The sequence below is a fragment of the Phragmites australis genome, chromosome 17 (genome assembly GCF_958298935.1).
Source record: "Phragmites australis chromosome 17, lpPhrAust1.1, whole genome shotgun sequence".
NCBI lineage: Eukaryota > Viridiplantae > Streptophyta > Magnoliopsida > Poales > Poaceae > Phragmites > Phragmites australis.
Genome location: NC_084937.1, coordinates 28,379,514 through 28,390,759, shown reverse-complemented (window position 1 = coordinate 28,390,759; position 11,246 = coordinate 28,379,514).

Below are 11,246 nucleotides of genomic sequence, written 5' to 3'. Positions count from 1 at the left end.
ACTTCTAGTCTCAAAAAAAGAAAAACACTTGGAGAACTCAACACATTCACGGTAAGAACGAAGCGGTGTATCCACGAAAACATCTCCGGCATCAATCGCTGTCCCAGGGCCTCCACAACGTGGAAGAATATACGGCGTGAAGCTGCAGTCGCCGTCACCTGTCACCACCGTGTCCCTGGAACCGCCTGCAAGATCACGCCCAATCTGCGATCTGTGCATGAGTATCCTGCAGCGAGATGCCAATCTGCGGGACGAACAGTTACTCGCTTTACGAAACGCCAAGAACTAAGAAGAATCGCGGGCGGCATGTGGTTGCAATCTGCAGCGTTATAACCGAGCGAGCTTGAGTGAAACAATGTGATGCTGGGCTGTGTTAAGGAGTGCGGTGCACTCGTCGTTGAGATGATCTCTGCTCTGTGTTGATTAACAATGACAGGAGACCAGCAGCCAGCCTAGTTGTCTTACAAAACTGCATGCACCCAGCCTTTGTTTCATTAGCAAGCGTCCAAATCCGATTCGCTGTCATAGCCATATGCATCGTCGTAGAGTCATTATCATCGGTAGTCACACCCTGAATTCAGAAGTATCCGATTCTGAGACGGTCTAGTTTTCTCTTTTCAACAACACTTGTTTACAAGATCGTGGACGAGTTTTTCTATGAAACAGGCACTTAATTACGAGATCATGGGATCAATCATGACTGCGATGCGAGCCGCTCATTGGCAGGAGCTGGAATATTTCTGGGACCCGTGAGATCATCTTCAGATGTGTCGAGAGAAGTCAAGCCGAGAAGCTAAATTGCAGGCGATCAGTGACTTCGATTCGCACAATATAGTGGTCGTGTAAAGTACCTACCTAGGTCAACTATTGCCCTACAAATAATCTTCTTGGACTTTATGCGACTTATCAAGAACTAGAAAGGGCAGGTTGGTGTACAACGCTATAGGAGGTTACAGTTGAGTTGTATTAATATAGTCGAGAACAAGTTGTATCAATATATTCAAGAGTCAAGATGTTGAGATGAGTACTGCTCGAGCGCCTTCAAAACCTAGAATTGTGATGAGGGTAATGTGGGTTTAGAGCTCTTGAAGGGCCAAATCTCAGTGCCATAATAATGAAGGTTAATAATTGTAGGCATTTGTTGAGCACAATGTTCACTCTTCCGTTCTGTAACACTCCACATTTAGTTTTAAAAAAAGCATTTGGAAAGGAGGACAGTTAGTGTGTGAAGCCCACACTGATGGCCGCTCCCGCACCTTACTTTCCCCGCAGAAGCGCCCCACCCCCTCCGCACCATGGCCGTTCTAGCCCCGGCGACCCCAGCTGTGCTCGCTGAGACTATCCGGTCTCGACGAGACTCCGCCGGCTAGCCTCCTCCCGCTGTTGCCGCTGCTCTCATTCCTAATCCACCATCTGCCAGTGCCAGTCTTATATTTTAATGGTTCAGAGCGAAACTAAAAATAGATCTTATTAAACATAAATTTTAAAATATTTATATATTACTTGCAGATACAATATTTTGGTACTAAAAATGTGTTACCTCTAACGGTGATATATTAAAAAATTAAAATTATAATATATAGACTACTAAGAAAAGCATTTTACATGTAGAGATCATCTAAAATAATTTCTTCTAACATTTATATTAGAGCAAGAATTCGTCTTGCCCCAGCAAGTATAACGAGAGTTTCTTCTAAAGAGGAGACTTAAGCTTGGAGACGAAGTTTGAGAGGAAGTAACACCATGAGTATATTGATGATAGAAAAATGTATCATTCTGAGAGGAGTATCACAACGTTCATTGTGATGTGTATTCTTTTCCGCTGTGCCCCTCCTTTGCCCAGAGGAGCATGGCCTCCTATTTATAGGGTCATGTATAGCTTGACATACAAGTTATTATAATGTAAAAATATCCGGGATCTGATCAAATTACTGAGACTTATTTCGGATAACTACCTTCTATCCTGTTGGGAGATAAATATCCACCGTGGTAATTATCGTAGTGCCTGCCCCCTGAAGGGGCGAGCTGGTCGCCAATTGTGGCCCGATGCCGCACTGTCAGGGGTGTCAGGATAGCCCTCATCACGCCGGCGTGTCAGAGTAGCGTCCATTAGCCTAGGCCTTTAATACTGATCACTTCCTTGCAGGCAAAGCATGACTGGCACTCCCCTTTCGGCAGATCTTCCTAGGGTCTGCTGACTCACCCCGCTGCCTTCGGGAAGGTAGCCCGATCATCCCGAGGTAGAGGCCTCCGGAGGCATGGAACAGGGAGGTAAAGGCTTTGTAAACAGCCATCCTTTAGGTTTGAAAAAACTTGGCCAAGCATCCTAGGTTTTATGGATGTCGTTCAAGCGGCTTGGGGATCTCAACAGCAACAGACAAACCCAATGCGTCATTTGGCTGCCAAACTACGTGCAACGACAAAGGTACTTCAAGCTTGGAGCAAGCAACTCATTAGTGATGTGCGGCTACAACTAACTATAGGAAACCATATGATACTCCAGTTAGACATAACTCAAGAGATTAGGATGCTCACGACGGAGGAGGTTTCCCTCCGCAACAACATGAAGCTACAAGCCCTAGGCCTAGCAGCCATAGAAAAGACGTGAAAGAGGCAAGCTTCTTGGATTACCTACCTGCCATTTAAAAATGAATGGGCGATGGCAAAAGAATTTCATCCACTCGTTGCAAACTCAACAAGAAATCGCCTCGTCTCATGAGGAGATGGAAGCAACTCTCTACCACCACTACGAGGAGCTCATAGGCACAAAGAAGCGTTGAATGCGCTCTATCAACTGGGATCTCCTCTAGTTACCTCAAGTTGACAACCTAGACCTAGAGGCACTTTCACAGAGGAAGAAGTCTAGCACGCTATACTTGCAATGCCGGTAGAAAAGGCACCTAGGCCAGATGGGTTCACCGGAACTTTCTACAAAATTTGCTGGCTAATCATAAAGGATGACGTGATGGTGGTCTTCCAGTGCATACACAATTTCTTAGCGCATGCCTTTGGAATTCTAAACACTGCCATAATCACCTTGATACCAAACAAGGAGACCCCTGACACTGCAAATGACTTTAGGGCAATTAGTTTGATTCACTCCTTCGCAAAACTACTAGAAAAAGTATTGGTCCTCAGATTATCTAAGACTATTGATTACCTCATTTCCCGCTCACACAGAGCACATGCATTAAGGGTAGGTGTATTCAGGACCACTTTATGCTGGTGCGGAATCGAGCTAGGGCTTATCATTGTAGCAGAAACCCATCCTTAATTGTAAAGCTGGACATTGCAAAAGCCTTTGATTCGGTCTCCACGGAGTACCTCCTTGAGGTCCTACAGGAGAGGGCTTTGTGTGCGATGGCATTACTGAATTGCCATCACACTAGCCTCCTTCTCGTCCTTCATACTACTTAATGGTGCCCTAGGGAAATAGCTACTGCATAGGCGTGGTCTACGACAAGGCGATCCGCTATCGACATACCTCTTCATCCTGGCAATTAACCTACTACAACGCATCTTGGACTTAGCTACTGAGATGGGAAGATTGTCCTGCTTGCAAGGATGATCGACTGCATACACCTATCCTTATATGCAGACGAAGTTTCCCTTTTTCTCAACATGGTGCGGCGCGAGCTTGCAACCCTACTTGCTATCTTATGTGATTTTGGAGACTCCACAGGGTTGCAGGTTAACCTTCAGAAGAGCTCTATTGCTACTATTAGCTTCAAACGCATAGACCTAGATGAGATCCTCCAAATTTTTTCAGGGATAGTGGCAAGCTTACCAATACAATACCTTGGTTTTCCACTTACTTTAGGACGTCTGCACCTAGTGCAGCTACAAACCATACTAGACAAGGATGTTTATCACCTATCCGGCTGGAAGCCGAAACTCCTAACCTCAGCTGGGAGACAGACCTTAGTGAATTCAGTTCTCTCCTCCCTGCCAACTTATCTCCTCACATCCATCAAGCCACCAAAAAAGTTCTACAAAGTGCTAGAAAAATATTGATGTGGTTTCTTATGGGTTGTAAATGAGGAGTGCAGTGGGGTAGCATGTAAGGTTGCATGGAACAAAGTCTGTCAGACGATAGAGAAGGGGGTCTAGGAATTCTAGACCAAAAAAAATTAAGTCAAGCACTTCAATGGTGTATGTGGTTTGAGTGGGACAAGCTGAAGAGCCCTTGGATAGGATACCCGGTGCCATGCTGACTCGAGAGACATGGCTTTATTCCATTCATGCACTAAGATCACCCTTGGTAACAGCAGAAAAACATCTTCTGGTGTGCTAGATGGCTGGACAAGGAGGCCCCAAAAGATATAGCCCTAGCGTTGCACTTGCACTCAATAAGAAAGAATCATGGTTGCAAATGCCTTAGAAGACAACAACTGGATTTGCGATCTCCACCACAATCGGACCACACATTTAATCGATGAATTTGTGCAGATATGGGATAGGATCAGTGAAGTGCACTTAAGCCAAGCGGTGGACACAATAACCTAGACACTTACGCCACATGGATCTTACACTGCGCGATTGGCATATAAAGCTCAATTCGCAGGCTTGCCGAACAAGGGGTACAAGAAACTAATTTGGAAGGTTTGGGCACCACCAAAATGCAAAAAATAAAAATAAAAAAAATTGCATGGCTCCTCATCCAGGACCGGGTATGGATAACATAACGCTTGCAGCTTCGGCATTGCAAGAAACAATATTTCTACCCAGTGTGTATTGTAACCTAGAGACCGTCATCCATCTTTTCGTCAACTGTCTAGCCACTGAACGCCTTTTGTCGCGTATAGCCGAGTGGCTACATCTGCCTTTCTTGCATCCAGATTGTGGATCAACATGGGCTCGATGGAGGCTTGGTGGGTTGGGTGTGTCCACCAACCAAGAAGCTCGCAGAAAGGCGTCAAAACATTGATCATCTTGACACTCTGGGAGTGGTGGAAAGAAAGAAATCGTCAGATCTTTCAAGGTAAAGAACTCATGAAAGACATACTGTTGCATAGGATCCTAGAGGAGGCGATGACTTGAGTTCTAGTGGGTGCTCTTTAATAGTTATTAGAGATAGCTGAGAAAATTCATAATTGTTTGCCCGAATCTCGGGTTGTATGTCAGTATGTCACCTTTTCATAGTTGTTGTTAGAGATATACTGAATGGATCGGACTACGTTGAAAATGTGGAGAAACTATATATCCAGTGAAACCCATTTCTTCCGTGTAATAGTGAAAGTGAACAAGATTTGAAAGTTTTTTTCTTTTTCGAAATGATCAAGTTTAGAAAGTTTAAATGTGAATTGTGATGGGTGACGGCGTTTGCAAATTAAGCACGGCCCCGTATTATTGATGCAGCCGGGGCGGCAGGTGACACGGCTCCCGGTCAAATCACCCCCTGCTCCTCGCCGGCAAGACATGGCTACTTGCCTATCCCACTTAGCCTGCCATTAACTCCAAATCGGCCCCTTAATCAACCACCGCCACTGACGCGTCGCGTCATGACATGGTCCCTGGATACTACTACTACTACTACGAGTAGTTCAGAAGCCGTGCAGGAACCGGTCGGACGATGGTGGATGGAGCCGAGAGGAAGTTAAGGCAGCTCCCCGTCCCATTGGGCCGTCTCCCAACTTGCATGCATGATCGCTGCTGGTTGGTGACGAGTGCGTGGAGGGATGGATAGATCTGCGCCCCGCCCCTGCGCGCGTGCGGCGCGCGGATGCGATGAAAAATAAGTGGGCGAAACCCCGTGCGCGGTGCGCCCCTCCCCTCCCCCCTGCGGTCAATCTGCCGGGTGCCGACACCAACAGAGCTCGCGCGGCCGGCCCACCGTTCGTGCTCACCTGCCGCATTGATGCCATCGCATCGCACGGCCGGCCTGGTCATTGGGTGACAATTCTGTACTCGCTGCTTACTGCTCCGATCCCTCTTGTGCTGCAAGTTGTGAACGCGGCAGACCGATGGAGATGCGAACGACCAACCAGACGATCGAGTCCTAACTCCTACGTACCTGTGTTACATGATCTTGTCGAGGCAGTAGAAAACAATGCTGGAGACGAATCCGATTCTGGACCGGCTGCAAGTTGAAGAGTGCAACGCGGACTGAGCTTGAGTAGCGCGTACTATTCCAGGGTGTCGAAAGACCGCAGACCACCAACAAGACGAGCAGGGGCCGCGCGCGCATGTGTTAGATGCCGTGTCACTCTCCAAGGCTGGGGAAGCCGTGTCCTTGGTTGAGGGAGCCCCCTCCCTCCCTACACAATCTTTTCGTGCATGTGCACATCCCTGTCTGAATCCCAACCGGCCGGGCATGTTCATTTAGCTCTTGTTTTGAACTTTGGTTTTAGATGTACTTGGTTAAACTGGTATCCTCAGTCATATAGATGCTCCAATTGTTCTGTCACTTTTAATATAAGCGGGACTGTGGCACCTCCTATCTTAAAAAAAAATCCCAACTGGCCGGGCATGCAAACCCATGCATGTAGGCTCAATCTAGAAAGATATTTGTGAGATTTTATTTATATTATTTATCTCGTGATATAATAGTTGAGTTGAAGAGGAGAGAGAGTGAACATGTATTAGATCCTATAAAATTTGCCCACATAACCCATGCATTTATTAGCCCGTGGTCCGTTAGTGTGTGCCGCACCATTGGCCCAAAACACCGCGCCGCGCCGCGCCCGTGCGGGCGTGCATGCGATCGATGGTCCTGCCCGCCGTATAGTAGCGCCCTTTGAGCTGCTCGCTCCGCCCCCACGCACTCACGCAGGCCACGACAGGCAGGCGCGAGCGAGCGCCGAGGCGCACGTTCGATCTTGGTCCTTGGCCGCTGGTGTAGCTAGCCTGCTCGGCCGCGCCCGCGCGCGATCGGCAGACGGCCGGGTGAGCTGTGCGGTTGTGCTGTGCCGTGGGCAGGGCACGGACTCCCCGCGCGCATGCAAGCTTTCGGCGCCGGCCGCACGGCACGGCTGGACCATGCGCGCCCCGCGCGAGGGCACAGCGGGATGACGACAGGGATGGGCTAGCTAACCGCGGCCAGCCGGTCGAGTTGGGTTCCAGCTTAGCGCGCGCTATGCTAACGATCGAAATTAACGAGCCAGGTGCGTGCATGCGCTGCACGTGGGCAGGCTAGCTAGCTCATTAATCATGGCGCTAATCCACGATGCGTCCAGCCCGTCGCAACGAACTAACCGACCAACCAACAGACGTAGGAGCAGTGAGAGTGAAGGGCACCTGCGTGCTCAAATCATGCATTTCTGCGAGCTAGGCTGGAGATCTTTCGTTCGTCGTACGCAGCGACCCGTGCATGCATGGCTCATCGTCTCGTACAAGCGCCGTTAACAGGAAATTAAAGAGTAATTAAGGGGCTCTTTTAGACTAGTTTATCTGCAAGTTGCTGGGCTAATTAATATGTTAATTAAGATCCTGTTTGTTTTAGCTTAAAATTATAATAAACTAACTTATTTATTTTAAACTGAAATAAACAGCTAGTTACATATCCAGATTATTATAAGCTGAAGTTTAGATTAAAATAATCTCATAAGTTATAGAAAGAGCTTATTTCAATTTATTTTGGTCTTTTATTATACTACACACTCCCTCTATCCTACGCCCGAATCCCCCGCCCCCTATTAAGATCATTGCAGACTTTTACCAATAATACAAACTTCAGTAATCTAGATTACCAAACAGTTCACAGTTTATTTCCCTCCAACTTATCATAATCTAACTTATTATAATCCACTATCCATAAGCCGTTTATTATAATCTTGAGCCGAAACAAACATAGAGAGAGGGGTGTAACATATTATTCTATATCTATTGAACAAAATTTCAGTACTATCGAATAAAATTTCAGTAGTAAAATATGATTCAGTAGTTACTACTAGGGATGATAATTTATCCTAATTACTCGTGGGTAAATACCCAAATAGGGTAAGGTATGTGTAGCAAATGATACCCACATGTATATTCATGGGTAAAAAATATTACCAGACGGATAAACAGGTACGAGTATGGTAAGGCATACCCATACCCGTGAAACCTATATACCCGTTATATAAATATCTCACCTCCAAACCTAACGTTCTACATCATATAAATACTCTGTCGTACTGCTGCCGCCCCGCGTCGCACCGCCCCAGCCTGCCCTATCTCGCCGCTGTCGCCCCGTGCCTCCCCACGGCAGCATGTCGTGTCACCCTACCCCGACCCGGCCCACCCCACTGCCTATCTCGTCGCCGCCTTGTCACGTCACGTCGCTGCGCCACCCCACGGGTAAACGGGTATACCTGTGGGTAATGGGTTTGGGGCTGGCTCTTTACCCGTGGACGTTCGTGGTATACCTGTGGGAGGGTTAAAAAACTGGCAGGTACATGTATAGGTGAGCACTATTCGTACCCGATTGTCATCCTAGTTACTAGCTGAAATTTTGTTCAGTATGCGTAGAATAATACGCTACACCATATATATATATATAATAGCACTACAATATATATACACACACGATAAGTCTATTTTGTGTTTAAGCGTATAACAGACTTACGTTGCGCCACTATGACCGATTAAGCCAACTGAGCCTTCTTTCTATGAGTCAACAAACCAAGAGAGCTAATCCGCTGATGTCAAACTCCACCCACCAAAGCTTGCAACAAATATTCTTTTTGTTGATTCGAATCGTTAAAATACAATATCTCTAGAACCACAAATCCAATTTTTGATCCGTTTGAAGTATATTGTTGAAAAAAATACGCTTAACAAAATAAGATCTATGAAGACTATATTTTATTAAAGTTTTAGAATCGTTATACAGTTACAACATGATACTGCTTTTGCAATAATTGAACTATCTTGTAGATCGCAACTATACTGTTTTTGGGTTAGTTATGATCCCAAAAATAATATAGTTGTGATCTTAAAAATAGTATAGTTAAGATCATATATATTTATAGTATCCGACTTATTTTGTGGATCACACTATATTGTTTTTAGGATCGTAACTGATGATGAGCGTATAGGTAAATAAGTTACGATCATATAACAAAAATTACATAATTGCGATTATAGAAGTTACTAAGTTATAACTATATATATTTGTAGTAACTGATTTATGTCGTGGATCATAATTATATTGTTTTTAATTATAATTAAGGGTGACATAAGAGTGAACTACAGTGTGACTAGGCACATAGTGTGTATATATATACATGTATATGTAGATATATTCTTTTTGGCTGCCAGTTCAGTGCTGACATGGCAGGCATTAGATTAATCTGCGGCGCTCTGGGTCGCTCATGTGTGTCCTTAGTTAAGCTAGGTTCCATTAAAAAGATGAACTAATCAATCGCCTCCAGTCTTTATTCCTTTGGTCTTTACAGCCAATGATGACGCCCAGTGACAGATCCAAAACCAAGAAATTAGAGGCGCTCGCTCTTATTCTTCCTCTACTCCTCATCTTCTTCTCTTCTTGGATCCGCCGCTGATGGCCCCTGAATCCTCCATCGACCAAGGACCGTCATTCGTACGAGCCAGAGCTTCATAATCAAGGGAATTTCTGCGTTAAAACGGCCCTTGGGGTTATCAGAAAATTAGAAGGCACTGATAGTCTCATGGCTCATGTGGTGCAAAGGCTAGCTACTAGGGGCTAATCAGACGCTCCTATGTTTTTTCTTTAATCATGGCTGCTTCATCAGATACTCGTACGTACTTAATTTAGGGGATTGAAAAATCGTTGCTCACGCACCTAGTACTCACATGTGGGGCGAATACTTGAAAGCGGAAGCATGAATAGGACGTGTTCACAGGTGCCTCGTGTTGGCAAGCAAGCAGCCTTTGCGACTGCAGTTCAGATCAAAATACAGTAACCTTTCCCGTATCGGGATCAGTTGTGAACTCGTAAGTGTTTCATACTTAATTTGCATCGATTTTAAGTTCATAGGTGCTCTGTCGACGAAATCAAATGCCAGATCCTAAAAACGCAGGCACTGGTGATACGTCATGTTATCGCTTAATATCTTTGGATTTGGGCTCACGATTGCTTCGTGATTCAGAAACAGGAGTGCAATAATGCAGTGTCCTCAATCTCATGGCTTGGCGGGGTAGATGATGAACTTTGCATGCCAAAGCCCATCAAGACATGCGTGATTCGCTACTCCAATCGTTGCTCAAGTACGTAGCGCAGCTGCACCAGCTGCGATTGTACTATGCCGTGCCGTGCCAGATCAAAGCCAAACACATGGGCTGTGACGGTCGTGTTTCTTTCGGTGTTCGCTGAAACGTGACATGTCCGGAGCATGAATGCGAAGGTCCAACTTCCCCAGGCGTTTCAGGAAGAAGAAAAATGAAATGAAAAAAAAAACTTTAGCTCGGGCAGTCGAAGCATCAGGCTCGATCAGCAAACGGAGACGATGGCATGAAAGAGAAGTGGTGGCACGGCAGCTCTCCGAGCTGTCGCCGGGGCGGGGGGAAAGGGCGCCGCGCCGCCTGACCTGGCGCGTACGTGCCGGCAACACGTGCGGGATCGGCAATGATGGGGAGGGGAATTGATCCGGGCCGGGTGCACGTGAATCCTGGGCCAAGCTAGCGAGCAAGCGCACACTGCATGCATGCTGCCACTCCAGCTACAGCATGCACACGCACGCCCTGCCCTCGTCGGCGCGGCCATTCTTTTCTGTGCTGGGACATGTTACTTTTCATCTCGGAAATGGAGCTCCAGCGGTGTGTACTTGCCGGCGCAGGCGATGATGATGATGCGGCTGAGCTGACGCGCGCGGGCAGGCAGCCAGGGGCGCAGGGCTCGCGGCTAGCGAAGTGAATACGGGGCATGTGGGCCGGCCGGGCGATCGATCGAGCTCGACGACACCGACAAAGTTAGGAGACGCACAATAAGTGCGAGCTGTGTGTCAGCAATTGGCCCACACGGCAGAGTCTCGTACATGAGCTTCTTCTATCGACAGAGTACATACTCTTGGCTGGCCGAAGCAAATGCCTGTGAAATACGAAGCTCTTGGAATGCACGATGTCCCTCGTGTATTGACCGCATGCCCCTAGCATGGTGCATGGCTCCTATTAATGAGCTAGGATCATTTGAGTTAGGTTACGTGTATACAGTGTAATTTTGTTTGATTGACTTTATGTATTCAATTTGGTTAAAAAGAAATTATGTTTGATTGCATGATATTAAAATAAAAAAAGCAAGTGTTAATATGATGTTATTTTACATAAATACACTATATAGTACTTAA